This window comes from Manis pentadactyla, chromosome 17 (assembly GCF_030020395.1).
Source record: "Manis pentadactyla isolate mManPen7 chromosome 17, mManPen7.hap1, whole genome shotgun sequence".
Lineage (NCBI taxonomy): Eukaryota > Metazoa > Chordata > Mammalia > Pholidota > Manidae > Manis > Manis pentadactyla.
This window is the reverse complement of record NC_080035.1, coordinates 13,322,753-13,343,521: the sequence shown is the minus strand read 5'-3', so window position 1 is coordinate 13,343,521 and position 20,769 is coordinate 13,322,753.

Here is a 20,769-nt window from a genome sequence, read left to right as displayed (position 1 = left end):
GCAAATTAAAATCACATGAGATAGCTCTAATCTCAATGGAATGGCTAGCATGACAGAAAAGAACTATGGTAAGCAAGGATGTGAAACAGTTAAAATTCTTGTTCTGTACTAGTAGGCTTGTAAGTTAGCACAACCTTTTTGGAAAACTGTCAGAATCTTCTAAAGCTGAATATTTTCATATCTAGCTTTTCTACTGTACATGTGTTTACCAAGTCCTATACAAGAATGTTCATATGAGCATAATTCATGGGTGGGTGTATTATAAAACTACAAAGTCATTTGCCTTCAATAATAGATGTATTATAAGTCAAGTTGTCATGCTGTATACCTTAAACTTATACAGTGATATATATTAATTATATCTCAATAAAACTGGGGAAAAAAAGAAAAGGACCAATTGTGGTATATTCCTACAGTGCAATACTATATATAAGGAGGTCTATTTGTCATTCTCTAATTGCTAGTTGGCCATTATCTTACTCTGCAGGCTGTTTTCAGGCCTGACTGTACTTCTGTCTAGCACCCCTCATCATGCAACTTATACTAGTTAAATTATAGGTCCAGCTACAAGAGTAAGGATGCAAAATAACTGTGGTTTAAACAGATTTGGTCTTAGCTAACCATCCTAGCATATGCAGGCCAGGACTTGTGTAGTGACTCTATGGTGTGAAGAGTCCAGGCCTTGATTGTGTTGCTCTGCCTTCTCTAGGGTGTTTCCTTTATTTGCACCTAATGCATAAGTAATCTGGCCAGTGAGGAGAGAGAAGAGGAAATTGGAGGGGAAGCCCATTCCCTTTAAGTGCGCAACCTACAGATTGCACACATCACTTTGCTCACATTTCACTGATCAAAATTTAATTATAAGAGAGACCAAACCTAGTTACAAGACAGACCAAGAAATAAAGTCTTAATTCAGTCATTCAAAATATATTTATTAAGTACCTAATATATACCAGGTACTGTTATGGGCACTGGGGATAGAGTAGTGAATAAACCCATCAAAAAACCATCTACCATATGTTTTCATTCTAGGTGGACAACTAACAAATTAAGTACATAAACTATATAGTACATGAGATATTGTTAAGTATGAGGTAGTTAGATTCACAATGGCCTCCAGTGATTCTTGCTTCCTACCCCAAATTTGGGATAACTGTGATATAGCAGCAGATAATTAAATATGGATTTTTGTACCTGGAAGTATGGTACAGCCTAATAAGAACTGAAAATATGAACTTGGCTTCAGAACTGGGCAGAGGACAGAAGCTGGAAAGATTTTGAAGACACAAGTTGAGGAGCAGCATTATAACAGATCTTTTGTATGTGCTGATAGATAGCTTAGCACCATTGTGGTAATGTAGGGGTAGGAAGTGCACCTGATGAACTGAGTGAGATAGCTAAGGAGATTCCCAGGCAGAATGCTGAAGATCCTGCCAAGTTTATTCTTGCTGCTTATAGTAAAATGTGGGATGAAAGAGATAACCTAAATGATGGATTAAGACACCAAAAGGAGCTGGGAATCACTGGGTTTGGAAGTACCCATCCTCTCCAAATGGCAAACTGTGCTAAAATTAAGAAATAGCTCCTGGAAGAAGTCATATCAGAGCACCATCATACAAGCTTGATCTAAAGAGGAAGCTGAGAGAGGGGCTGTTAATTCCTTTGATAAGATATCAGAATGATCTAAGGTAATAAATACCTCAGAATCATTTCCAAAGAATAAAACTTTCAGAAGTCTAAGAGTCTTGTCCTTCAATGGTCTCAGCTGAAGCCCAAATAGACAAAAGCCAAGGTGTGGTTTTTGTCCAATGGGATAAACCCAAATGAGATTCATAAAAACCCTCAGACTTTTTAAGATAATTGTATTTGCAGAAACATGACGAGTTTGAACTAAGAGTGACAGAAACATTACAAAATGAAAGTAAGTCTTATACTTGTGGTAGGAAGCCAAGGAGACAGTTTCTGTTGAGGCTTCAGGAATGTAGAGGAATCACAAGGTGCTTGGGTGCTTGAGATTGCAACAATGTAACAATGTATTCTCCCCCCACCAGGACTCAGTGGTATGCAGCAGCTTGTTGATCATAGTCATGGAAGCCGATTAGTTTATAATAGGGTATCTGGGTAACTTTCACAGAATAAATTAAAATATAGCTAGCATCCTGAATACACTTATAGTGACCTAATAGCTCCCACTGCAATGGTTCCTGGGTGCTGACTCCTCCCTAACCTTGTAGTGAATGTATAAAAGGCGTGGCCCTGCTGCCCTTGGGCCTCAGTCTTTGGATAGGAATCCGCTGAGCCAGGGCCGGCACTAATAAATGCTGCTTCTCACCAAACGTCTTGGTGTCCCAACTCCTTGTTTGTAGTTTCCACATTTCCTGCAACATAATGACAGGAATCTGGCTGGGAAAACCACATAATTGCACAGATGGGCTACCTGTCGTGGAAGAGGGATGATGACTCAATGGGGCAGAACTTAAAGCCCAGAGTGTATAACCGAATGCCATGAAGAATCATTCCCTTGACTTGAGTCTAATCAAGGAAGTACCAATCTGTACCTTGCTGGATTTCAGAATTACTATAGCCCAGTGACACCTCTGTTCCTCCTATTTTGCCCCTTTGAATGGAGTATCTGTACTGGTTATCTTATGCATATCCCACTGTTTTGTCTTGGAGGTGGATAACTGGACCCTTTACTGCATATGTCTTCAGGTCAAGAGAAATTATCCTTCAGGTCAAGGAGCTATACTGGCTAACTACATATGCGGCTTATCATCTGCACCAGAGCTGATTTAAATGACAAGATTCTAGATTTTGAGCTGATGCTGTAATGGAATGAGACTTGTGGAGCTTAGGCGGAGATAAGTATAGTTTGCCTGTAGGAGTGATACACATTTTGGGGGACCAGTGGGCACACTGTGGTAGCTGTCCTCCAAGGTACCTCCAGTGATTCTTGCCTTCTAGTATTCATGCCCTCAAGTAGTTTTCTCCAACTTTGAGTGAGACTATCTGGTGTAACCTCCAGCCCCTGACAAGATGATGATAAATCTAGCTGACATTTTGGCTACAACCTGAACAAGAACTGAGTTGCTACTGAATTTCTGACTCACAGAAACTGTTTAAGAAAATAAATATTTAATGTTGTTTTAAGCCACTCTATTTTGGGGTAGTTTGTCATGCAGCAAAAATAACCAATGCAAGTACCAAGGAGAAAAATTAGAGTGGAAAGACAATGAGAAGTGAATATATCTACAAAATTTTAGATGGGGAGGCCAAGGAGTGTCTTAATGTGACCTCTGAGTAAAGATCTCAGGGATATGAGGACACAGGAAGAGCATTTCAGATAGAAGTCAAAATATGTAACAACCAGAATGGCATAGGCACCGACCAATTATGATAGACACCCAAACAAATAAAAACTGATTCAGGTCATAAACATCCCCCAGGGCTTCATGTTGAAATCCAGTGGAATTTCAGCCTTGGGCAAAGGGACTAGAAGTCAAATACCCTGAGGGTGAGAGAGTGCTGGTGTTTGATAAACAAAAAGACCAATGTGTACAGAATGAGAGAGTAAGTAGGAAATGAGGACAGAAGCGTAACATGGGGGCTGGACCATTTACAGTCCTTCAAGTCATAGTAAAGCCTTTGGCTTTTACTCTGTGTGAAATGGGAAGCATTTGGAGGATTTAGTGCAGAGGCTTAACGTGATGTAACATGTTTTAACAAGATCACTCTGGCTGGTGTGTTGAAAATAGACTGAAGGAAAGCAAGGATGGAAGCAAGGAGCCAAGCTAAGAGGCAAATGCAGTAATCCAGATGAGAAATGGTGGTGGCTTAGGCCAGCATGATGGCTGTAGAGGTGGTAAGAAATGGCCAAATTCTGGATACATTTAAAAGTGTAATGAACAGGATTTTGAAAATAGGATGAATGGGAACAGACTGCATGTGGATTGTAGAGAAAGAGTCAAGGATGACATCCAAGTGTTTTGCCTTAGCTGGAAGGATAGAGTTGCCATCAGCTAAGTTGGGGAAGGCTGTGATAGGGGTTATTTCTGGTACTGGAGGAGGAAGGGTAGATGAATGAGCTCTTTTTTGAACATGTTAAATTTAAGCTCTTACTAGCTATCCAAGTAGAGTAAATTGTTGAAGTGTGGGTTCAAGGAAAATGTCCAGACTGAAGATACAAACTTAGAATTCATCAGCATATAAAGTGTATTGAAAGCCAAATAAGTGATTGGATGAGATTACCTTGAAAGTGAGTTTACATAGAAAAAAGAGTCTGAATGTCCTTTTCCCTAGTGTCAGTCTGGGGAGAGGAAATCCCAGGGCAAAATACCTCTAAAAATCGAAACCAGTCAAAGGGAGAAATAAAGTTTAAAACCCGTTTATTGCTTACAAACTGCAGTCCAGGGCAGTCTCTCTCCTCTGCTCCTGAAGAAGCAAACAAGCAAGCCAGCCCCTCCCTTTAAACTCTCTGGTACAGACATGCCCTGGGTTGCCCAGGTAATTACCCATTGACATGGAGAGGAACTTCTCTCCACCCCTGAGGATATGCAAGTGCACTAAAGCCAGGCAAGATACTCTGGAAATATTACAATTTTACCCACACCTAGCTTTAAATTAGAGAAGTAATTTTATCACTATAGAAGAGAAGAAAAAATATTGAAGGAGAACTAGAATTTTCTCCCTGCTCACTCCATGTCAGGTTGGTCAGTTAGTAAGAATGCATGGGAATCCAAGGGTAAACATTAGTGAGCCAGGCCAATGTTCCAATAGTGTGGGGTCAATGCTCAGAGTGTGAATGAACAAACAGACACATCTAAACCTCCAGATCTCAGATCCAATCAGGAATATGGTCATAGACAAGGAAGAACTGCTACTGACTAGCAGCTGGTAAATCAGATATTCCAGCTTAGCGGCTCTCAATGTTAGCTATGGTTTGGAATCATGTGGGGAGCTTTAGAATCTCTGAGACTTGGGTTCCACTCCAGAATTTTGATTTAATTGGTCTGGGTTGCAGGCTGGACACTTGGAGTCTTAAATGCTTGCCAGGGATTCTGATGTACAGCCAAGGTTGAGAATCACACTGTAGGTGAAGAATACTATAGTTAATACAGCATCATTATAAGCACCTTTTGGAGCAGCTTTTAGTTTGCTTTTTTTCCAGAAAGACATTAGAGGAAAGTTCTAAACTGTAACAGAATGACAGCTAAGAAGCCTGAAAAATAGACCAAGTACAAGAAGTCTTGAACCTGTATTTTAAATTGCTTGTGGTAGGTTATTTCTCAGAATGTTAGGCTAACAACACAAGGCTGGATGCAAGTAGAGCAATTTGGGCTTTTGTAGTTTATGATAGAGTAGGTGTTGTATGGTATAGCAGAAGACTCATCGCTGGTCTGTGAGGGAAGTATAATGAAATATGTACATAGAATACATAGAATGTGCTAAAACATAAGCTACAGCAGTGAATTTAATACCCAACGCTTTTCAGGAGAATGTGAATGAAGTAAGGATATAAAAATTGTTTATCGATATAAGAAATTTCTAACTGTTAGTGCTTTCAGAACTCCTTCCAAACAGGTATCTGGTAAGTCTGTTTCTCTGAGTATCATTCTATTTGGACCCCATACCACTGACCCTGAGAAGGTCACACTGTTCTTGTGGCTACATGCAGGGATATCACATGGATGGTATGGGTTTTGTGGTACAGCATTGTGAAAAATAAAAGTATTTTGAAGAGCAAACTCACATCTCCTTAACACCCCTTGCTTTGAATAAATTATCATGGCTATTATGTACACAGAACAAATAAGATGATAGAAAAGTAGTATAGTTTGTCCTATGTCTATATTAGAGATTTTCCGGGCTCCTAATTTAGGTTAAAACAATCCAACAGACGTTGTCTCAAAATATCACCTATTCACACAGGATCTGACCAAGAACAACAATGCTGAGACCCAAACAAAAACACCATGTCTTTTATTTCCTACTTGTGTTTGTCAGTAATACTTTTTCTGAGGCTAAGGGCTTTGATCATCAGGCTATTACTTCCTTTTAGGGTGCATTTAATCCAAGAAAGATGTGCTTCTGGATTATGGAATGCAAAACTTGAGTTTTAAATCCACTGGGAAAATAAATGAAGAAATCAGTTGTATCCTGGTTCAATAGCAATAGGTAGATTAGTTCTTGGGTGCCATCAGCAATCTGTACTTCAAAACAGATGTTTAATTATGGCTGGAATGCTAAACTATGCACTAAAGAGATTACTGACACCAGTATTTTAGGAATTTTAAACAATAAAGCTATCTATTGATATTGTCCCTTTTTAAAAGATACCTAACCTTGAGCACAGCACTTAACCTCCTCTGAACCTATTCCCTTCTCCGTAAAACCTCTCCAACCCATTTGCTTTTATGAATTTTGGGAGCAAATGTGATCATTCCACACTGAAAATTGTAAAGTTTTTTTTTAATAGCTCTTATTTAGCAAGTTAACAATGGCATACTCAATAATCTGGATCCACAAATAATACTGTAGCATGTATTAGTGAGATGGTAACATTTTTACAGATAATGTAAATGTTCTCCATAGGAGGGATTAGAGGTTAAGAATTTTTACATTTATGATCTCATTATTTATCCCAACATAACCTATGAAAAATGTTTCTCAGTTTTAAAGGTAAAGCAAGCAACTCAGAATTGTTGCATATGAATTCACTAACATTTACATATAAATTTACCAGGCTGATGCTATGTGTCAGACATTGTGAGGCATTTTTACCTGTGTTGTCTTGGTTACAAAAGCAGGCTTCAAATCTAGTTCATACAAGTCTCCACTTTTCTGTTCACTACCTAACCCTGTTTTATCGTATAGGGCATTTTAATGGAGGTACTATCCAGAAGGAAATGAAGATTAAAAGATACTGTTTTAGTTCCTTCAAGTCCATATAACAAAATACTGCAGACTGAGTGAAGTCTGAGATCAGGGTGCCAGCATGATTAACTGAGGGCCATCTTCCAGATTACTGACTTCTCATTGTACACTTACATGGCGGAACGGGCTAGAGAGCTCTGTGGAATCTCTTTTATTAAAAGCACCAGTCCTGTTCATGGTTCCAACCTCATGACCTAAGCACCTCCCAAAGGCCCCACCTGCTAATATCATCACCTTTAGAGGTCTGGAAATTGCAACATTCCCAGAATCTCTTGCCAGGCCTTAAGTGCATCTCCACATCAGTAGGTGTTTCCAAGGGCTGGAGAGAACTAGTCCATCACCATATCAGTAGGTGATGACATGGGGAGCCAGGTCTTATCCGGTCTGGAGAGGTTGGGTGGGTCTCTTTTGCAGCAGGGTCGCAATACACGTGGGAGAGCAGAAGTGGAAGACTGCTTCTGAGCAATAAATGGGTTTCTCCCACTTCATTTCTTCCTTTGACTGATTTCGGTTTCAAAGGTATTTTGCCCCAGGCTGGGAAAATATTTCTCCCATCCCGCAGAGCTACATCTGGCTATAGTCCGCAGGACCTCTGAACCCAAACCCTGTCTACATGGGTGTGACCCTTGGGCAGGCTGCCACTAGACATGGTGGGGAGATACCTAAAACACCACTATGGGGAGGCTCCAGTGGCTGCAGCAGTAGAGGGTGCAGCTTAACCCAGGATCCCCCATCTGTGGGGCTTCTAATTGGGGAGCCCCTAGTGGGGAATTGGTCTAGGGTGAAACACCTCCAACAGAAGTGGGATATTCCCCAGAATTGGGGAAGGGTGGAGACTCCAGAAGCTGTGGAAATAGCCCTCCATGAGATAGAAGACTGCTTAGAGGCCCTGAGTGGCCATGTAGCAGGTGGGATTGTGAGATGTCTGTTACTCAAGATAGCGGAAAGGGTTATTGAGGAGAGAGAGACTTTGGCAGGAGAGAGACACACTTCAATATTGCTTGGAGGAGCTGGGCAATGACCTATGGAATGCACTTAAGAAAGAGAGACAGTTCTTGAGAAGACAGGTCGCACTCCTGGTCATGTTAACCATGTTAAGACACGTCACGTTAGTAGTGAGGGAGGAGGCAGCAGGAGAATCTGCGTTGCAGGAGGCCATGGGGAAGGGGAAGGAAAGAACGGTGCCTTCAGCCCTGGAGATGTCTGGAGAGGATGAGGGGGTGTGGCCAAGGGCTGCTCTGTTGCTGAGGCACTTGCCGGAAGCACCAGCCTTTCTCATATTAAAGGCCCACCCCGTTGTAATTAAGACCATGAAAATGCAAAAATTGAGGCATCCTTAGGGAGAGGAGCTGCCCCCTCCCCAGGTTGTGAAATACTCAATGCTCCACTTCTATATGCAGGATGAGCTGGTTTATATGAGCATTTGGTTTCAGCAGAAACCCTCAGAACCTCTGCCTTCATGGCTTTTGTGACTCTGGGATATGGGTTTGGAAAACATTGTTATGTCTGGTTCTGAAATGGGTAGACTAGATTCCCTGACGACTCACCCTTCCCTCTGGCAGTCGTTGCAAAGTGCCCATCACACCTCAGGGAATCAGGCAATTCTGGATTGACTGACAGCAGACATCAGGGCCAGTTTGGCCTAATCAGGGTGATTTACCATACTTACCCACTAGCTAGAAAACATATGCAGAGCTCCAGCAGGTGTTACAGGAGCTGGGCATGAAAAATATCATCTGTAATATGGATCCTCAGGGCCCTGATGAGGAGTTGTTCACTGTAGGAATGCAAAATCTGTTGTTCCACACAGCTCCCCAATCTCTCTTTGGGTCCCTGGTGACTATTCTTGCCCCCCACATAGGGCAACCCATAAGTGAGGCTTCTCATACTTTAGCAGATCTGGCAGAGGCTGAAACAATAACAGCACAGAAGGAAGTATGGGCTACTACTGAAAGGAGAGGTGCAAAGGGCCCTGTGAAGGTCTCAAGGACCCAGATGTGGGTTGATTTGATAAAGGCCGGGGTGTAAAAGAAAAGCTTTATGGGCAGCCCAATAGGATCTTAATAAAACTGTGGCACCAACTAAAACCAGAGCAGCAGCTCCAGCCACTGAAGTCAGGACATGGAAGTCAGGAGGCAAAGGCCCGTGCCCATCCTGTGTGTCTGTCAGTCTTCCTTGCGGACAGTACTCAGGCTTTGCCTGGGCCCTCACTTCCACAGGAGGACAATTGGGAATAGTGGCTTGACTTGGAGGAGATCAAGGTCCCCACCTGGGGGTATGTGGTGGGGACTGGAGACCACATGTAAAATTAAGAATTCACTGGTCCCCCATGAGTATCCCATGTGTCACACTGCTGGACACAGGAGCTGAATGTCCTCTGATTTATGGCAACCCTGAGCATTTTCCTGGGTCCCCTGCTGTGATAGATGGCTATGGGGCTAAGGCAATTAGAGTGAAGAAAGCACAAATCCCACTGTTACTCAAGATAGTGGAAAGGGTTATTGAGGAGAGAGAGACTTTGTCACGTTAGTAGTGAGGGAGGAGGCAGCAGTATACTGTGTACATTTCTCCCATCCCTGAATATATTTTGGGGGTCAATATCCTACAGGGCCTGTGGTTACAGACCTCTGCAGGTGAGTTCAGACTGAGGGTACATGTGGTAAAGGAAGTTCTTAGGGTATATGCTGAGCAATCGTCTGTAGCTCTGCCTGTACCTTAGCAGATGACAAATACTAAGCAGTGTAAATTGCCTGGAGGACACAAGGAAATTGGAGAAACTCTGCAGGAGTTGGAGAACATGGGCATCATAAAGACCACTCATAGTCCTTTCAATTTCCCAGTGCAGACAGTGAAAAAGCTGAATGGCTTTTGGCGTATAAGCATGAATGTAGGGAATTGAATAAAGGCCCCCTTTGCGTGCTGCTGTCCCTTCTATAGCAGCCATTCTGGACACCCTCAGCCATGAACTGGGAATGTATCATTATGTAGTAGACCTTACTAATGCTTTCTTCTCTATTGAAAGAGCACAGGAAAGTCAGGTACAATTTGCCTTCATATGAAAAGACCGGCAGTGGACATTCACTGTCCTTCCACAGGGATACCTCCATAGTCCCACAATTTGTCACAGACTTGTAGCCCAGGATTTGGCCACATGGAAGAAACCACAAACTGTGTGACTGTATCACTACATTGATGATATAATGCTCTCATCTCATTCTCTTGCAGATTTAGAAGGGGCAGTTCCTAGAGGCTGCAGTGTCTACAGGAGAAAGGATGGACTGTGAACAGCAGCAAGGTTCAGGGACCTGGTTTGTCTCTAAAGTTCTTCATGGTGTCTGGTCAGGTAAAACTAAAGGTATCCCAGAAACAGTCATAGACAAGGTCCAGGCTTTCTCTATCCCTACCACTGTGGCAGTATTACAAGAGTTTTTGGGTCTTTTTGACCACTGGAGAATATCTATCCCACACTTGGCACAAACTCTGAAGCCCATATACTGGTTAGTATGAAAGGGCATCAGGTGGGATGGTGATGAAACATATGCAGCTATTTTTACTGCTGCCAAGTGAGTAGTCAAGGCCATATAGGCCTTGAGTGTAATGGACCCATCAAAGCCCTGCAAGCTAGATGTACATGTAACCAAAGATGGTTATGGACCAGGCGTTTGACAGCAGCTTGAAGGGATGCACCAACCTATTGGATTCTGCTCACAACTATGGAGAGAAGCAGAGATCTAGTACACCTTGGTAGAGAAGCAACTGGCCTGTATGTACCATGCCTTGCTGGATACAGAGCCCATCACTGGAACAGCTCCAACCAAGGTAATAACCACCTATCCCATTGTGGGGTGGGTGCGAGACTGCACCCAGAGGCCATGGAGCATTGTGGCACAGATGCCTGCACTGGCCAAATGGGGAGTATATTTACAGCAGCATAGCGCTCTCTCTACTAGTCCCTTAAGTGGAGAACTCCAATGCTTAGTGGGGGCCAGTGATACATACCAGTGGAAAGCAGGAAGAACTTGCTTTTGAGCCATTGGTAGCCAAGAGTCCTTATCAGGAGGGAAAAGCCCCTATATTTGAAGATGCTTGGTATACAGATGGTACCAATCATGTGCATTCCCTGAAATGGAGGGCCTTGGCTTTCACTTCTAAGACTGACACAATATGGATGGAGGACAGGGAGAAGCAAAGCACTCAGTGTGCTGAGTCGCAGGCAGTATGGCTTGTGATCCCCCAAGAGCCCTCTGCTATAGTTGTCTGCACGGACAGCTGAGCAATCTATCAGGGCTTGACCCTGTGGCTACCGACATGGTACCATGCCAACTGGATGGTTGGTCACCGGCCCCTTTGGGGGCAAGAGCTGTGGCAAGACCTATGGGCCTCTGGCCAGACTAAGACATTTTCCATATACCATGTGACTGGCCATATACCTTTGGCATCCCCAGGGAATGATGAAGCCGACACATTGGCCCAGGTACACTGGCTACAAGGAAAGTCTGCCTCTGATGTAGCCCATTGGTTACATCAGCGTTTGTTGCATGCGGGGCAAAAGACAAGGTGGGCTGTAGCCTGTCGGTGGGTCTTGCTGTTGACCTTTGAGGAAGTCAGCAGAGCCCAGAAAGAGTATATTGAGTGCTCTAAGAGGGACTTAGACTGAGTCTGCAGGAACATGGGGCAATAGTAAAGGAGCCAATTACCCCTTGTCAGGTGGCAGATAGAGTATATTGGGCCTCTGCCCATATCAGAAGGATATTAGTATGCCATGACTTGTGTGGACACAGCTACTGGATGGTTGCTTTTCTGCACATTGTGCACATCAGCAAACCACTAAAAGGGGCTTACAGCATCTCTTTGCAGCCTATGGTGATTGAGAGTGATCAAGGTACCCACTTTACTGGACATGTATTACAAGAATGGGAGCAGCAATTAGAAATTAAGTGAAAGTTTTATGTACTATATAACCCTACCAGGACAGGCATTATAGAGAGGTATAATGGTTTGTTGAAATGTGACCTGAACTCATACACCAGTAGTCTACGGGGATGGTCAGTTCATTTATGGACAGTGCTATGGCCATTGAATGAGAAGCCCCAAAAAGGAGCTTTGAGCCTTATGGACATGCTAACACACATTGCTGCCTCTCCTATACAACTGAATGTGCAAACCAAAGAGGAGTCGTTGAAGCCAGGATATGACCAGCAGAGCAACATCCTGCTGCCAGCCCCTACTGCATTAAACCCTGGAGACTCTGTTGAGTGAACATGGCCCTGGACATTTTGACACATGGACCAGTGGTGGCTGGACCTTTTGGTACCTTGGAGAAAGGCCTGGAAGCTGGCCTCCTGTGTGTTCCTGGAGTAACAGCAGAGTGGCTCCCAAAGATCATGATAGTGCACCCAAAATGTCCAGCAGGTAAGAGTATCTTATGGGTTTTATCTTTATGGCCAGCGCATGTACCTCCTGTAGCCCTATATATTGACCCATCTGTAACTCCCACAGGGAGGGGGGTGAAAGTCTGGTATGCTAGACCAGGATGAGATCCCATCCTGCCACTGTTCTATTACAGGACCACTCTCTTGCATGCATCCTACATGATGGACAGGATTTGCCTATTCTGATGTCATTAAAATATGTATCTTATCGCCCTTAAGGATATTTTCTTCTACATTCTCCATGACCTGTACCCACCCCCTGGCTGCAGCTTCCATATAATGATTGCTCTGAACTCCTTACCTGTTCAGCTACTGACTACTGCTGGAGTGGGCAAGCTGTGGACTTAATCTGCATTGGACTTTAAACATAGCTTTATCCTCTGGCCTGAGGATTATCATATTTTATTGCTATTTCTATCGTATGTTAGTCTGGTTACAGTGCTCCAGTTTTCTCACTTAGGTATCATTGTGAAAGATGGAGAGCAAGTAGATTGTGAGGTGAAATTTCTGAAGGGATGGGCTGTGGGTAAAATTGCAGTATTTCCAGAATCTCTCACCTGGCCTTAGTGCATCTCCATATCAGTAAGTATTTTCAAGGGGTGGAGAGAAATAGTCTATCTCCATATCAATAGATGATTACATGAGGGAGTGAGAACATATCTGGACCAGAGAGGTTGGGTGGGGTCCCTTCTGTAGCCAGGTCATGAGAGCTATGGGTGAACAGAAGTGGGCAACACTTGTAAGCAGTAAACGGGTTTCTTCAACTTTATTTCTCCCTTTGACTGATTTCAGTTTGAATGGTGTTTTGCCCTGGGCTGGGAAAATATTTTCCCCCTCACAGTTACAAGGGGTTAATATTTCAATATATGAGTTGTGCAGGAAAGACTCAAATATTTAAGACCATATCAGATACAGTGACATCGTATACAAGGATATTTTAAAGATAATGCAAGCAACTCAGAATTATATATGCATTGAAAAATGACAAATATTTCTTACATGTACATAGCAATACATTATTGTACATCTCTCTTCAGTTGCTCCTTTAGAATGTTCAAGTTCAGAAAATCATATACATAAGATGCTGATGTTAATAGCAAGCAAAGGATTTGTATTAGTTTCCTAGGGCTTCCATGACAAATATCATAAACTAGGTCACTTAAAACAACATAAATTTATCTTCTCATAGTTCTGGATGTCAGAAGTTCAAAATTTTGGTATCAGCAGGGTTGGTTCCTTTTGGGACTCTAAAGGAGAATCTGTTCCATGTTTGCTCCTAGGTTCTGGTGTTAGAAATCCTTAGCTTATACTTCATTGCTTCAATCTCTGCCTCTGCCATCACTTGTTCTTCCTCCTCGTGTATCCATGTGTCTCCAAATTTCTCAGTCTATTTAAGGACATTGGTCATTGTATTTACCCTAATCCAGTATGACCTAATCTAATGTGATTACTTTTGCAAAGGCCCTGTTTCCAAATAATGTCACATTCACAGCTACAGGGTTATAACTTCAATATACCTCTTTGAGGGACAGAGTTCAGCCTATAACAAGGTTTTTTTATACTCTTTTGCTGGAATATCTTGAGTGTAAGTTGTGGACACATAGCCCTAACATTCCTAAATACCTCAGTGTGCATTTCCTAAAAGTAGAGACACTCTTCTACATAACCATAGTGTACCCATAAAAATCAAGAAATTAACATCAATAATACTACCACTGAAGCTACAGATTCCATACAAATTTTGCCATTTGTCCCAAAGGATCCTTCATAACAGAACAAATCCTTCATAACAGAACAAAAAACAGATTTACTCTGTTATCCCCCTTTTTCTTCCTGAGCTACTCTAGGAGCATTTAGTTGTCATATCTCTGATCTCTTTCAGGTTGGAACTGTTCCCAATTTTTCCTTGTCTTCTAATGACCTTGACATGTTTTGAAGAATATAAGCCAGTAATTTTTCAGTGTTCTTTGCAAAGGTTTGTCTATGTCACCTCAAGATTCAAATAAAGCTATGGATTTTGGTAGGCATATTGTTCTATTTTTCTCAGTAGAGATGTTCTGTTTTTCTCGGTACATCATATTAGGAAACATATGATGGCAGTTTGTCACATTATTAACAATGCTGACTATTATCATTTGGTTAAGATGGTACATGCTGGGTTTCTCCACTGTATAGTCAATGAATAATTAATAATCAATTGATATGCAATTTGTGGGGGGATACTTTGAAGCTACATAAATAACCTATTCCTCATCAAACTTTTACCCACTGATTTTAGCATCCATTGATATTTTTTGCCTGAATAATGTATGATTACAAAATAGTAATTTCTAATGTCACCATCTCCTCAACATTTATTAGGTGACATTCTGCTTCAAAGAGCTTTTGCTTTTCCGTTATATATTCATTTATACAAATAAGGACTCATGGATATTTGTTTTATTCAGTGAGTTATAATCCATTACTGTAATTTATTTTGATTTTCACATTGGGCCAGTCAGAGCCCCTTCATGCTGGCCCCTGTATCTTTTTGACATGTCCCATCATTCTATGTATAATTCCTTATTTAATGATACAAAAAGATGTTCCTGGCTTATCTTGTACTTTCCCTTCCTCAGCGATGGAATTATCTATTTCTCCAAGGAACTCTGTTTCCTTTTAGAAACAATTTGAGTGCAAGGTGTGCTCATTTTTACTGGGGTCTCATTGCTTTTGGAGCTCTCAGAAGGCATATATAAGAAATACACATATATTTATTTCTGTATTTATCCATGTAGATACCTACTGATCTCCTGATATATTTATCAGATAGTATGGTACATAGAATTCTGAAAGTAGCTTCCTAAGATTATTGTCTCTCATTTATTAAAACAAACATTAAGGTAGATATTGCTATGAAGGGATTTTGCAGATATAATTTAAGTCATAAATCATTTGACCTTAAAATAGAATTATTCAGGTAAATCTGGTCTATTTTAGTGGCTCCTGTAAAAGCAGAGAGTTTTCTCCAGCTGAAAGCAGAAAGGAAGTCAGAGATATGAAGCACAAGAAGGTTTGACATGCTGTTGCTAGCTTGAAAATGGAGGGGCAATATGTCAAAGAATGAAGATGGTCTCAAGTAGCTGAAGATAGTCCTCTCTAATAGTCAGAAAGGAAAGCTGGACCTCAGTCCTACCACAGCAATTAGCTAAACTCTGCCTACACCTGAATGAAATAGGTTCTTTCTCAGAGCATCCAGATAAAAGCCCAGCCTCACCAACACCTTGATTTTGGTCCTGTGAGACCTTGAGCATACAATCCAGCCTAGCTCCTTTGGATTTCTGACCTGCAGAATTATAAGCTAATAAACGTTTTAAGCCACTAAGTTTGTGGAAATCATTACAGCAGCAATAGAAAGCTTATACATATAGACAATGATATAAACATAAAACTATGAAAATTTGCACTAATTCTGGTTAAATACCATCAGATTTTTCTAATCTTCAAAATTTAATAACCTGCTTCCCTTTCTTCAAGATATTTACTTTTTGTTCAGTCACCTCATGTGTAACCAACCTCTTCACCATGTGGGTCACCTCCTCAGCCTCGGCCCCACAGCACAGAGTGGCTGCACATGACTGCTGACCCCATCACACACACTAAACCCAGACCTTTCCACCCATAGTGGTCCTGTCAGCCATGGTACCTCAGGCCATGACCTGTCCCTAACTCTAGAGGATTTATGTTTAAGTGTACTTTATTTTTCAGAATCATTTTAGAGACTAGTTCTCCTTTCTTAAAAAATGGTCGGTATGTACCACTGTTGCAAGATTAGTTTGTTCTCCTCACTTCTTGTCCCCACCAAAACAAAGAATTGAAAGGCAAAGACACAATGGTGAAGCAGAGCGAAAGTTTTATTTGAATACACTCCAAGAAAGGAATGGGCCAGAGTCAAGGAAGACAAAGGCCCAGAACTTCCAGAGGAAGGTCTTCATGTCCCAGCAGGGAGGGGCCTCTTTGATTGACAGGGTGAGGTCATCTGACTGATAGCTCTAGTTACACACCCATTCCCCTTGGTGCATATGTCTTTTCCCAAAATGCACACACAAAAGTCCATGGGGTGGGGAAGGAACAAAACAACAGTTTTGGTTAAATGAGATTATGATGAGCTGTGGTTTGGGTGGTCCTTCGTTTTGTTCCATTGCACCTCTGTTGTGATCTGGTTGGTACTGGTTTGGCCTGGTCCCACTAGGCAAGAAAGTTAATCTCCTTGTAAAGCCTTCATTGTCTTCACATGGGACCCCCTAACTGAGTGTTTCTACCTTGAACCTTATCTTCCCCTTCCCTGAGGCTGCTTATGTCTGTCTTTCCACCTAACACCACTTCCTACTTGTAACTCAGGGGGAAAATATGTTCCCAGCCTGGGGCAAATAAACCTTTGTAGCCAGTATCAGTTAAAGGGAGATATAAAGTGGGAGAAACCCATTTATTGCTTATAAGCAGTCGTCTACTTCTGCTCACCTGTGTCTCTCACAACCCAGCTGCCAAAGCCTCACCAAACCTCTCTGGTCCAGGTGTATGCTCGTTGTCCACCCACCTTGTAATCTCCTATTGATATGGAGATGTACTAGTTTTCTCCACCCTTTGGAAATACCTATTGATAAGGAGATGCACTAAGGCCAAGTGAGAGATTCTGAAATATTGCAATTTTACCCACACTACTCTAATAACATTATTGCTACCATTAACATGAGGTAGCACTTTACTGAGTACCACTGTACTCATTGTTGTGTTAGAAGCTTTGAAGCAATTCTAGATGAGGAATATGACACTTTCAGGCTGCTATTTTATGATATACAGATATATAGTAAGTATGGAAGATTATAACCCAAAATTGATAGCTGAATTTTTACTTTGTCTAATGTTCTTCTTCAAAATATGATAGACTCTCTCATCCAGTTAAATTTTTTCTTAGCAAACAGTCCATGTATTTATTAATGTAAAGTAAAAACTCTTGTGTGTTTCTCCTTTACTACTCACACAAAACACTTGACTTCTGACACTCTGGTCACCAAATTCTTAGGTTGGAGGAAGGAAAAACAAGGACATGCAAACAGAACAGACCATAAAAGGAGAACAGACCAGACCCCAAGGTCCATGCCTTATATGGAAAGGGGACAGCTCTTCCTGAATTCCATCCTTCTGATGTGCCAACTAAGACCTGGATGTCAGCCTCCTCCCTCTTGGAAGGAAAAAGGTTTCTAGTTGTCTGTTATGTCACCTTTAGCCAATCATACCTCTCCACACCCCCTAGGATAGCTTGCCCACTCCTCGCCCTCATAACCCCGTACCCCCTCCTTAGGCTTGATTAATTTACTAGAGCAACTCACAAAACTCTGAGAAACATTTACTTATGTTCACAGTTTAATATAGAGGATATTATAAAGGATACAGACGAACAGCCAGATAAAAAGGTACACAGGGTAAGGTCTATAGGGTCCCAAGTACAAGAGTTTCTGTCTCCTTGGAACTGGGGTTTACCGTGTGGATGCATTTACCAACCTGGAAGCTCATCACATCTCCCTGCTCAAGAGTTTTCTAGAGCTTGATTTGCACCTCCCACCCATTTCTCCTTCCCAGTATTATGGGGCCGAAGGCTCCAACCTTCTAATTACTTGGTCTCATGACCTGCCCCTTCCAAGGCCATCTAGGGAATAGCCTTAAATTACTTCATTAGCATAAACTTAGACCTACTCAAAAGGAGCTCCTTATGAATAACAAAAGATATTCCCATCACTCAGGAAATTCCAAGGGTTTTAGGAGCATTGTGCCAAGAACCAGGGACAAGGACCAAATATATTTCTTATTACATAACAGGAATATATCTTTAACACATTTCTTGTCCTTTTGGAACTGAGAGAGAAAAAGGAAGGGCTGGATTGGGGAAATGTAAAACAGTAAATTTTAATTATAATAGGCAGGTAATACACAGAACTTGCTTTGCTATCTAGAAGAAAAAGACTTCCTTTCTCAGCTATGAATTTGGCTGAGAGACAAAGACAAAATAATTATATATTCACCTCAGTCTTTTGATAAAAGCAGAAAGAGCTTTCCATTTCAAATTTGTTTTGTTTTGTACCACATGTGGGTTAATTAGATAAAACCATGTCATGTGCCAGATTCAATCAGTCTGAAAATAATCATAAAACTGGATTTGGCATTGCTTATGCTGTTTTGGCTCAGATAGACAAAAGCACAAAATGTAAATGGCTCCAGAAAATAACATATGGGTACTGGTGCCAGGTTTTCTTCCATGGGATTATCTCTAGCTGGCACCTGAGCAGCAGATGCTGTTCCGGGTGACCATTAGACAAAACTACATGATGTAGGTGCCCGTTTTCCATGATTAGACAGTGGACACCTCCATGAAGGGCACTTATTTCACTGCCTATGACATGGACCAAAACCAGCTTTCCAGCTATTGGCAGTCAGTCAACTGAAAATATATGTTGAAGTTATAAAATGAAAACACATTTTTGGCTTATCCCCTAGTGACTTCCTTTAGGTTCGTTTCATTGTTTTTAAAATATCCTATGCAATTAGAAATACAGTCCTGACACCACTGCTCAGCAGTGTTTCTTCTTGTAGGCAGTTCAATGAATACTATTACAGGGAAGAAGGCAGAGCATTTCATTGTCTTCCTGTTACCAGAGATGGGTCCTTGAGCTCATGGAGAGAAAGGATTCAAAAACAGACACAAATGTGATTGAGCTTTAAGGGTTTTATTGGAAAATAAGAGTTTAAAGGAAAGTGAAAGCACACACCCGAGAGTTGAGCAAGCATGTGTGGGCCGACTCAGAGGGGGTTGCCTTGAAGCAGCAATAGGGAGTCTTTTCATGAAAGGGAGATAAATATTTACTGAGTGGGAATAGGTTTCAAAGGAAACAGGTGGTCTTCTTGGCATTTGGGCTTGTTCCACCCTTGTGGGTAAAATTGTCATATTCCAGAATCTCTTGCCTGGCTTTAGTGCATCTCCATGTGAAAAGGCATTACTCAGGGGTGGGGAGAAGTAGTTCATCTCCATGTCAATGGGCGAAGGAGGGCTTACCTGAACCTGAGAGGCTGGAAGGAGGTTTTAGCTTGCTTCTGCTGGAGCAGGAAAGAGACGGCTCCAGGACCGCAGTTTGTAAGCAATGAACAGGTTTTAAACTTTATTTCTCCCTTTGACTGGTTTTGGTTTTAGAGGTATTTTGCCCCGGGATGTCCTCTCCCTGGAGTTACATCTGGTAATAGTTGGCAGGACCCCTGAACCTGAAATCTGTCTAAATGGGTGCGATCCTTGGGCAGGTTGCCCCTAGAGATGTTGGGGAGATGCCTGGAACCCCCCTGTGGATAGTGGGAGGCCCCAGGGGATGCAGTGGCAGAGGGTGCAGCTTCACCTGGGAGCCCAGTATCTGTGGGGCTTTCAATTTGGGAGCCCCTAGTGGGGAATTGGTCTAGAGTAAAGCACCTCCTACAGGATGGGGTCTTCCCCAGAACTGGGGAAGGGTGGAGACACCGGAAGCTGCAGAATTAGCTCTCCATGAGATAGAAAGCTGCTTAGAGGCCCTGAGTGGCCATGTAGCAGCTGGCATTGTAGGGTCTCTTTTCATCAAGATAGTGGAAAATGTTATCGAGGAGAGAGAGAGGGTTATACAGGAGAGAGAGAAAGGGCCATTGAGGAGAAAGAGAGGATGCTCGAGAGGGTTACCAAGGAGAGAGAGGGACTTAGGCAGGAGAGAGACACACTTTAGAATCGCTTGGAGCAGCTGGACGATAACCTATGGGATGCCATTAAGGAAGAGAGACAGTTACTGAAAAGGCAGGTCACGCTCCTGGAAGGTTCCTTAGCAGCCACGAGGGGGACAGGGGGACGGTGGCAGGAAAAGCTGCACTGCAGGAGGCCATGGGGGAGGGGGAGGAAAGAGTGGAGCCTTCAGCCCCAGAAATGGTGGAGGAGCCGGGAGAAGAAGAGGAGGAGGCGGGGCCATGGGCCGATCTGCTGCTGAGGCCACTGCCCAAGGTACCAGCCTCTCCTGCATTAAAGGCCCACCCAGCTGTAATTAAGAAAATAAAAACGAAACTGCAGGCTCCTCAGGGGGAGGAGCCGCGCCCTCCCCAGGTTGTGGAGCACTCCATGCTCCGTCCCTATACCCAGGATGAGCTGGTGGACATGGGAATCTGGTATAGGTAGAAGCCATCGGAATCTCTGCCTATATGACTTTTACGTCTCTGGGATATGAGGGTGGAAAACATTGTTATGTCAGGTACTGAAATGAGTAGACTGGCTTCCCTGATGACTTACCCTTTCCTCTAGAAGGTGTTGCAAAGTGCCCATCATGCCTCAGGGAATCAGACACTTCTGGAATGGCTGACAGCTGCCATT